This window comes from Amphiprion ocellaris, chromosome 8 (assembly GCF_022539595.1).
Source record: "Amphiprion ocellaris isolate individual 3 ecotype Okinawa chromosome 8, ASM2253959v1, whole genome shotgun sequence".
In the NCBI taxonomy this organism is placed as follows: Eukaryota; Metazoa; Chordata; class Actinopteri; family Pomacentridae; genus Amphiprion; species Amphiprion ocellaris.
The window spans coordinates 10,096,962-10,106,338 of NC_072773.1; positions in this window are offsets into that span (position 1 = coordinate 10,096,962).

Sequence of the window (9,377 nt, forward strand, 5' to 3'; positions counted from 1 at the left end):
TCCCCATAATAACCAAAGATTTGACATCACTGTATAAAATTTTATAAGGGGACATATGTTCTGATTTGGCATTAAATTGTGAATTGAACTCAACTGAACTGGACTGAGTGGTTTGAATTGAACTCAATTGAACTGAAATCATTTGAAGTGAACTAAGTTAATATGATGTAAGGTTAAAGGTAGGCTCCTCTATCAAACTGTGTTGTCAATTTTGAATGAACTACATTGTGTATTTTACAACAGGAACAACCAAGGAATTTTTCAATTTGGTACAGCTCTGATTTGTGCCTTTGACTCTGTCTCTAGTGACAGCACTCGAGATTCAATGTTACTTCAGTAATTAGGGCCAATTGCTGTGCCAAAGTCATGTTTGTATGGCCAAATATAACTGGAGGTAAGTGTGGATATATGTCTTATTGTAATTTAGTTGAACCTTTAACTGGTTCTGCCACAGTAGTTGGACAAACATCCACTTAATGTACTTCAATAACTTCATTCTTATGACGGCAGATACTTTTGCACTTGTTTCTCTACAGCAGCTGACAAAGAAAGAAACACACCAGTTTACCAGGCTGGTATGCAATATTTTTCAGTAGCAACACGTGCTGCACACATGTTACCACATAGTGAGCAACAGACAGAGGTGATGAAATATTTATGAAGAACTGTTGACTTCTTTTGTGGACGCATAAACACAAATACAGACACAAAGACTCTGAGACAGTAACATCAAAGTCTTTTCACAGGATGGCTTAGTGTGACCATCTTCTGAATGAGGTTACAGCACATTGTGAGCCTGACAAACAGGCTTCTGTGAAAACATACATATTTTCAGGTAAAATGCATTGTCAGTGAGGAGAGCATTCTCATCATTCAAAATGCTTCGACAGAGCCTAGTACACCCTATACCCATAAAGAGCCGGGTTCTGGTCAAGGTTTTTTTCCCTGTTAAAAGGGTGTTTTCCTTGCCACTGTCACCTCAGGGCTTGCTCTGGGGGTTCAGGCATATGGGTTCTGGAAAGCGTCTTGAGACAATTTGACTGTAATTGGCACTATATAAATAAAATTGAATTGAACTGAATTGAATTGAATACCCTGCCACACTTTCCTCCAATGCAATGTATTCTACCATGAATTGTTTGGTAACTTTCACAAGCAGAAACCTTGAGGTACTCAATTAAAAATGAATTACAAAGACGAAATCTGCATTATGGATAAAAAAAACCGACACTAAATGTATCATGTATATCTTGAAATGTAACAAACAAAACATGTTTTGCCATTTATGGAATAATACAATCATTATAGATGTCAGTAAATCTATGCGTTCTCTAACTGGATGAACTCAAATGTTTCATGTTTCTACGGTCATATGCTGCACATAGCTGCTGTAGCCTCTTGTAGAGTCATACCTACCAAACCTGAATCCATCAGCACAGTAATCACTCATCAGAGTCCTGTCCTTGTGCTTATTGCAGCCTGACTATTTGACAAAGCTGCAAAACTCCACTGCTGAGCATGTATGAACAGATGAGGCATCTCCCATATTGTTATGGGAGCTTCTCTGCTAAAGTGGTTCTGATTCTGGACAAACTAAAGACTTCTATTAAAGTCATGTTTCCTTTTTTGACAGCCATGGCCACAGCAGCTGAAGGCCAGTGTTTGCCAGGAGAGTGCGAGCTTGTGTGAACAACTGTAGGTGGAAAGATTCTTCTTCTATTTTTTATATGTTGCAGTGACAGTAGAGAAACATGAAATGTGGAGAGCAGGGGAATGACATCCAGTAAGCTGAACAGGAATCAAACTACTGGTGGCACTGGTGCTCATGTGCTATGTGTCCTATGTGGGCTTTCTATCAATTGACTTGACTGACTTGGAATGTTACGGTCACTCAGCTTGCGGAATGTCTCTTCTAGTTGGAAATTTGTCCTAAAAACATTATTTGTGTTTACTCCTGAGCAAACTAGATAGTATTCGGTCTTCACTTGTCTTAAGACTCTACAGGACCCTGACTTTTATGGCCGGCAGCATTTGCCTGAATGCTGCACTGTTGATTGCTGCTGCTGCTGTCAGCATTTCAAAAGCTACACTCAGCCTTCACCTGTAGGGTCTGAGTCTAGCCTCACCTAGTTAAAAAAATATTTTCTTGTTGAGACCTGTTGTTGAATAGAGAAATTGTATTTCGCAGAGTGTGATTTTTTCTGAGCCTCGATGCTGCATCAACGCTGTATAAATTTCTTTACTCGCACAATCTCTTCCACAGGAGGTTATAAGTAGATTTTGCTTTGGGTGTTTGCTGTTTTTGTCTTGCTTAAATTAAAACTGGTTAACTTGTTAAGTTAGGAAAGTCATTTAGTATCCTAAACAGTGACAATCATTCTCCGGTCAAACTTTTTTGACATTACTGAGCAGAATAATAAGTTAATCAAAGGAAAATCAAGAGGAGTTACCTTCACATTAGTTAGATATTGTAATGAAAATTGTACTCAACCAAGTCAACCATCATAAAATAAGAAACTGCTTTTTATTTTGGTTTGTTTTGAGGTTTTTTGGGTTTGTTTTTTTTTTTTTTAGAACTTATTTTTGCTGAAGTATCCCAGCTTTCTGTGAAAAGTGTGTTATGGTCTAATTACTGTGCTGGGTGCTTAAAGGTAAGTTGTGATGTTTTAAATTTTAAACTCTGTCAAAATGAAATAGTGTTTCAGCCCTTCAGTCCTCTTTGATTAAACCACTGGCATTAGTCTTGCTCCCAAAAATCTCATATCAGATAATAGATTGCTTAGATTTTCCCTGTATCTTACTCTTTTCAACATGAGAGCTGACAGGATTTGGTAGCTAAGTCATCAGTGTGTCTCAAAAGTACTGCAAAAATCATGGGTTAGGAGAATTCTACAAGATTTTTCATCTAAAGGGGAAAGATCACAACTGCAGCTCAAGAACATAATTATGTTAAAACACGCACCACCTACCTGAGCACCATACAATCTGGCCCAGGACCTTTACTGGACCTTTAATGCATATTGAAAGTATTTACCTTGCAAGCCTGTCAGCCAAACTGAAGCTGATAAACAAAGCAAGAGTCAATTTTAGACTCCATTTTAGAACAATGTAATTTGGCACAGAGTGTCTGCAAACAAATTTTAAACCTAAAGGGCTGTATTTGACATGGCTTAGTAATATGTATGTCTCCACCTGGCAAGACAAAACAAACAGTGATAGTTATGTTTCTGACTGCTAATGCTCCTGTGTGTGTGTGTGTGTGTGTGTGTGTGTGTGTGTGTGTGTGTGTGTGTGTGTGTGTGTGTGTGTGTGTGTGTGTGTGTGTGGGCAGAAGCCTTGCACTGTAGGCTGATGGTAGTACTGAAACTGGATGTTGGCTGCGCTCCAGGTAGATGGAGGCTGAGCGACGCCTCGGCGCGCTGAAATATTGATTCAGAAAGCTGAAGGCACCCGCGAGCCATGAGCTGCGTTTGGACAATACATGCAGAAGAGTGTAAAAGTTCAATCCCTGCATCTGTGCACAGCGCTACACGGCTGTAACATCTGAGCAAGAAAGGTTTGGTTGTTTGAATTCTACCTCAAAACAGCTTTCATACAGAGCCCTAACTTATACTAACACTGTACCGCTTTGTGGGATTTAATGTTAGGTGTTTTCTACATTGTAGAACAATAGATATCTGATTCCGTATTACAATTACACAAACGTCCTGACTTATGATGGGGGAGGGTTAGAGACAGTGGCTTCCAGAGAATGGAGACTAAATATGCAAAGTGATGTTAATGTGTGAAGGCAGTTCAGTCAGCATATTATCATTTACAAAGGGATCTTCTCAGTTTGGTTTTCCAGATGTTGAGAATGAATCTTCGAACCTGAATCTTCTTAAACTCACAACAGGTGTTCGTCTTCTTCGAATGACTTGAGTTGCAAATTTGTGTTTGTGTCTTACAGTGTTGGCAGTAGAATGATCTTAATCCATCAAAGCGCTACTTATACACTTCCACATTCTATGTCATAATGTCATTGTGCATGGGAACGAGTATAATGGTTATTCTGTTCAAATTTGGTTTATCCACCGTATGCAATGAAAGATGTCCTCCACTTAGACTGATGTCAGGCTGTCACTACCACCATGTAAGACAAAGCAGCGGTGGATGAGGACACGCATCTATGGCTGGTGGGACATGGTTGTTATGACAGAATACAGAAACCTTGAGTGGAAAGAAAATTAGAACGTCCTGTTATTAGTTGTATGACAGAAGTGTTAATGAGACAAGAGGAAACAGAAGCGTGAGCACCAGTTCCATTCATGATAAGACTGATAACAGCATTGTACAAACTGGGCAGTTATGGAGAATACCCCTTGGTCACTAACCAGTTTAGGGTTTACAGAGGCATAGTTTAAAAAAAAAAGAATGGAAAAGTTTTGTGTGTTTTCTGTTGCTGTGTGATGGACAAAGCTTACAATGTCTACATGCACAAACACAAAAACTGGATACTTCAAAACTCCAGTTGTAACCAGGATATGAAAGTCTTTACAAAAACAGACACTGTGTTCTGTTTTGCTCTTTTTAGAGCTCACTGACACATAATTTAAAATATTTGACTTCTCCTCCTGACAGTAAGAAGAAAAATATACATGTTTAATACCATCAGACATTTAATGCAGTCAAAACAGTACACACACGAGAACTCTGTTTGTGTGTGTGTGTGTGTGTGTGTGTGTGTGTGTGTGTGTGTGTGTGTGTGTGTGTGTGTGTGTGTGTGTGTGTGTGTGTGTGTGAGGGCACTGAGTGACTGACACACTTTGATTTGGTCTCCAGAAATGTTTCTGCACCTCACTAGGAGAGCTGATAGCAGGCTTCTCTGTGTGTTTCACTGGGAAATCCAATGTGCCTTTGATTCATTTTTTAATAGACCCCTGCAGCTTGAGCATCACACTGCCTGTTTCTCTGTGTTTTTTTCCCCATTGTTTTTACATTTTCTCTCTCTGTTTTCTGCCTCTCCTCACTGAAGTGTTTTTTTAAGTCAATACATTTACAGCTCCTCTTCCTTTTTACTGCATCTAAACCGACATGTACTCTGTGGCAGCCTGGGTAGAGCTTTGTGCCCATGTGTGATGCGTTCATTTCCAACTGAATAACGAGGTCCTCCAAAGTCTTGTTCATGTGTGTTTTGAGCTTGCAGGCCTTGCTGGAGACGTAGTGTGTAAATGGCCAGAGCTCAGTAAAGTATTGGCAGGAGTCGCAGTGGTGCCACGACAGCTTGATTTGTGGGTGAGACGAAGGCGCCAGCCTGCGCTCTTTTTCCTCCATCTCCCCTGAGACAGCAGAGACAGAGTAGGAGGAGGAGGCAGCCGGATCATCTCGTCCCACTCGTCCTACTTCTCCTTTCGTCACCCTTCCCCCCCCATCCTTCTGTTTTCCTTTTCTCCCTGTGTCTTACGCCTACGCCGGCAGTGTGCTGTCTCTTCCTGCACACGTTCCTCTGTCTCTGCATGTAAACAAACGCACACATCCAAAGTACATTATAGGAACTGTACTGTATGTACACGTGAAGGCATCCCCGCTGTGCAGCATGCCGCTGTTGGGCACATCACGCCAGCTCAGCTTTATCAGAGTGGCACTGATGTCCCAGCACCCTCCCTCAACTCCTGTCAATTACAACCCCCACTCTGCATGCACTGAAGGCAATGTGGCATCTAGCAGGTCCAGTAATCCCCTCTGTCCTTTGCTGGGCGCTGTCTAGTCATGTCGCCTTGGCAGAGCCCCCACCTTGGCTAGCTTCCTCCCAAGAGAGACTGCAAGACGCTCTAACCTTTGCTTAGTAATAACACACTGAAACTGGCCTGAAGCTCACACGGCTTTTTTTTATTATGTCTGAAAGTGTTTTTACCCCTTCCATTTAGTTTTTTTGTTTATTTTATTGTTGAAATTCTATTGTCATCATATAGTTTCAGTCATCAGCCGCTCTTGCCTTGTAAGTCAACTAAGCGTGGTAAGAAATTGTGGCAATTATATTTTTCATGCCTGCAGTTAATTTTTTATTTTTTTTGTTGTTGCTTGTTTGTTTTCCCCAGACGAGCAGTAGGTCCTGTATGAGTCACCAACAGGTGCCCACAGTCTTTACCCAGTGGTGCCCACACAGGGCTTGATGAAAGCTGCCCATTGCTAGAGACACCCTGTTTGCTCCTTCATGTTCAATGAGGGCACACCCAAGCTCAAATCCATGAAGCTGCAGCTGTGGAACTTTCAAACACAAGTTCACATCCTTGTCTGCTTTGAGCTGTTGTGGTAATGATTTGAGCCAGAGACCTTCACAGTATGTATGTCCTGAGTGATTCATTCAGATTTGGACTGCTCTCTGTTTGAGTTTTCTTCATTTGGGCCCAGTGAAAACAACAACAGCTGGTGAACCACAAGACAGCCACATTAAGACATCTGCAGATATTACTTTAGAGCTTGTTATAAGTGTGGTCACCCCACAGTCTCATCGAAAAATAATTTCATGCATCTTTATACATAATTAAACCACAGAATAATACAGAGGCAGTACTTCACATTAATGGCAATCGAGGTGAATAGCAACAGAAAGTGCCATTTTGAAAGCGGTATCAATTTCACATCTCAAGCACAGAACAGGAGTGAGGATGTGGTTAGCCTGGCTTAGTATAACAACAAGAAACAGGAGGAGATAGCAAACCTGGCTTAGTCAAAGTTTCTTAATAGACTGATGGAATGCTCTAATGCTTAGTGACTTAACTTGCTGCAGCTTGTTAATTATCCACACACAGAACAGGATTTTTTTTTTTTTTTAAAAATGCGATCTGTGGTTTTGGGTGGAACCATTTCTGAAGTAACAACAGAGTATCAAGCCACCAAGTGCTTCTGTGCATGGTACCTAGCTGTAGCACAGGTTGTTTGATATAATTGGTGTGCACAAATTTTGTTTGTGAGGTTTGTGTAGACAGTTCGGGACCACTACTCCTACTAGAAACAGCACATACCTCCCGCTACAACCTCGGTTAATGTCAATGTGTGATAATTAGTGGTGGGACGCGATTAAAAAATGTAATTTAATTAATTGCAGGCTTTGTAATTAATTAATCGCAATTAATTGCGGTTTTGTCAAATAGCAATATTTGACACAATAAGTGAAGTTTTTCAATTCAAATAAAATTGTGGTTGACAGTTGAATCAATGAATAGACATATACGTGTTTATAATTTAAAATTTATTTAAAAAAAGGAAAATGGGACATATAGAAAAAAGTGATTTTGATGACTTAAAGCCGGAGTTTAGTTGTTTTTTCCACTGTATGGCACATAAAATCAGCATAAGTACTTCAAGGAGCTTCAGAAAGTTGAAAATCCAGAGATTCATTCTGTTTCCATCTTTTCTGGGTCTGATAAATGGTGTTATTTTGATGGTTCTTTTTATAGGAATATAAATTTTTATTTATGTAATTTTTTTATAAACAAAAAGTTTATAATTAAGTTATTAAAAGAGATATTTTTGTTGTTTAGGTTATTCCTCCTCCAAGGAGGCAGAGCCTTCACGGAGTAAAAACTTAAACCACAAAAATGTTTCATTTCTATTTATCTGCATTTTTCATCTGTCTGCTACATTCACAGATTACTGCAAATCTAAGTGCAATTATAGCGATTTTAGTCAACATTTTAAGACTTTCTGTAAACTCAAGCACTGTCTAGAAAAGTGGTCTATTATGGGATGGCTACACCGTTAGCCGTTAGCATGACTCGTAGCTAACGTTAGCTCTGGTGCTAACAGCAACATGTTTTACATTGAGGTGATACCGTCGGCTTGAAGTGCTGCAGTGATCAGAAAACTCTTTGTTGTACGATTTGCACACAACCAGGATTTTATCCAAGCTGCCATCAGGAAGATTTTTCAAAGAAAAATTTCTGTCCAACAAGCTCAATCTCGTCTTCCTTCACTGTTCACCAGTGCCTGACTTCACTCAGTGCTTCCTGTGCTTCTTCTTCATGGCTACAAACAGACTTTAGGTTCATTACCGCCACCTACTGGGCTGGAGTGTTCATCAGAGTTACCAGTGTGCAAGAAATGAGGGAACTGAGGAGGGTGCAATTAATTGCGTCAATATTTTAACGCGTTATTTTCGCTGTAATTTATTAATCGAAATTAACTCGTTAAAGTCCCAGCCCTGGTGATAATATTTATGAAGCATGTATTTTAGTTGTACAAGCTTCTGTGTTCAACAAGCAGCACAGATTAGCTCACCTGGCCAAGTTGGTCGGAAATTCTGCATAAATGGAAGACACCTCTCGTCGGTACATGCAGTGTATGAGTTTGACAATATGTACAGATGATGATGGTTGAATGGATGAAATCAGATATGATCCAGCTGGAATGAATGTCTGGGACATTTGATTGTTCATCAGATCATTCTCATATTCAAACATGGACACGTGTAAGAGCTGCCATGTGTTTTATTATTAAAGAAGTTCAAGCACCGCAGCTCATTGACCCGACTGCCGCTGTGAGGATTCTTCCTCCTCTATAAACCTCCCACACTTCTCAGGCCACAGAGATGACCTCCTGATCTCCAAGTCCAAAGATCGATTTGTGCGTGTGTGTGTGTGTGTGTGTGTGTGTGTGTGTGTGTGTGTGTGTGTGTGTGTGTGTGTGTGTGTGTGTGTGTAGTTCAGATTCTCATATATTCTAACTCTAGTTTGCTTGCTAATGATGAACACTTTTGTCTGACACATTATACAAAGAAATTCAAGAAGTTGCACTGGTCACATCAGGTCCTGTCTGAGGCTGCTCTTGCTTCAGATTTTCAACTACAACATCCAAAAATGCAGCAATTTTAAACATAACACATGCAAAGAGGGGACACACAATGGAATGCTAGAGACATGGAATTTGCTCCTGTGAAAGTTCCCCATGTCAAACCCTAAGTTTGTTTAACCTTTACTGTTCAATAACCTTACCAACCTGTTTATTGACCATAATGACAGAAGTCCTCTTGCCTTTATGAAATATTTCCATTAGCCTATTTTTTCTGAGCTTAGCCAAGTTGGTTTAGGGCCTACACCTAACCAAACTTTGCTGTAACACTGTTACATTGTTGTTGTTGTTTTTTTTTTGGGGGGGGGGGGTTTAACAGTTCAACTGTGGTATTAACACATAATCTAGTACTCTTCTATGGGTCCTTTCAAATAGTCTATGCCCTGGAAGATTTACTATGTGTAGCTTTTTGTCATATCTGGAGAGAGTTGTTGATCTAACATTATCCCTGGTGGCAGTTTTTTTTGCTGAGCTGACATTGTTTTAATTAAATAACTTTTTTCTTCTTAAACCCCTAGCCGTCTGACTTTGTCTTTTTGAGGAAGATT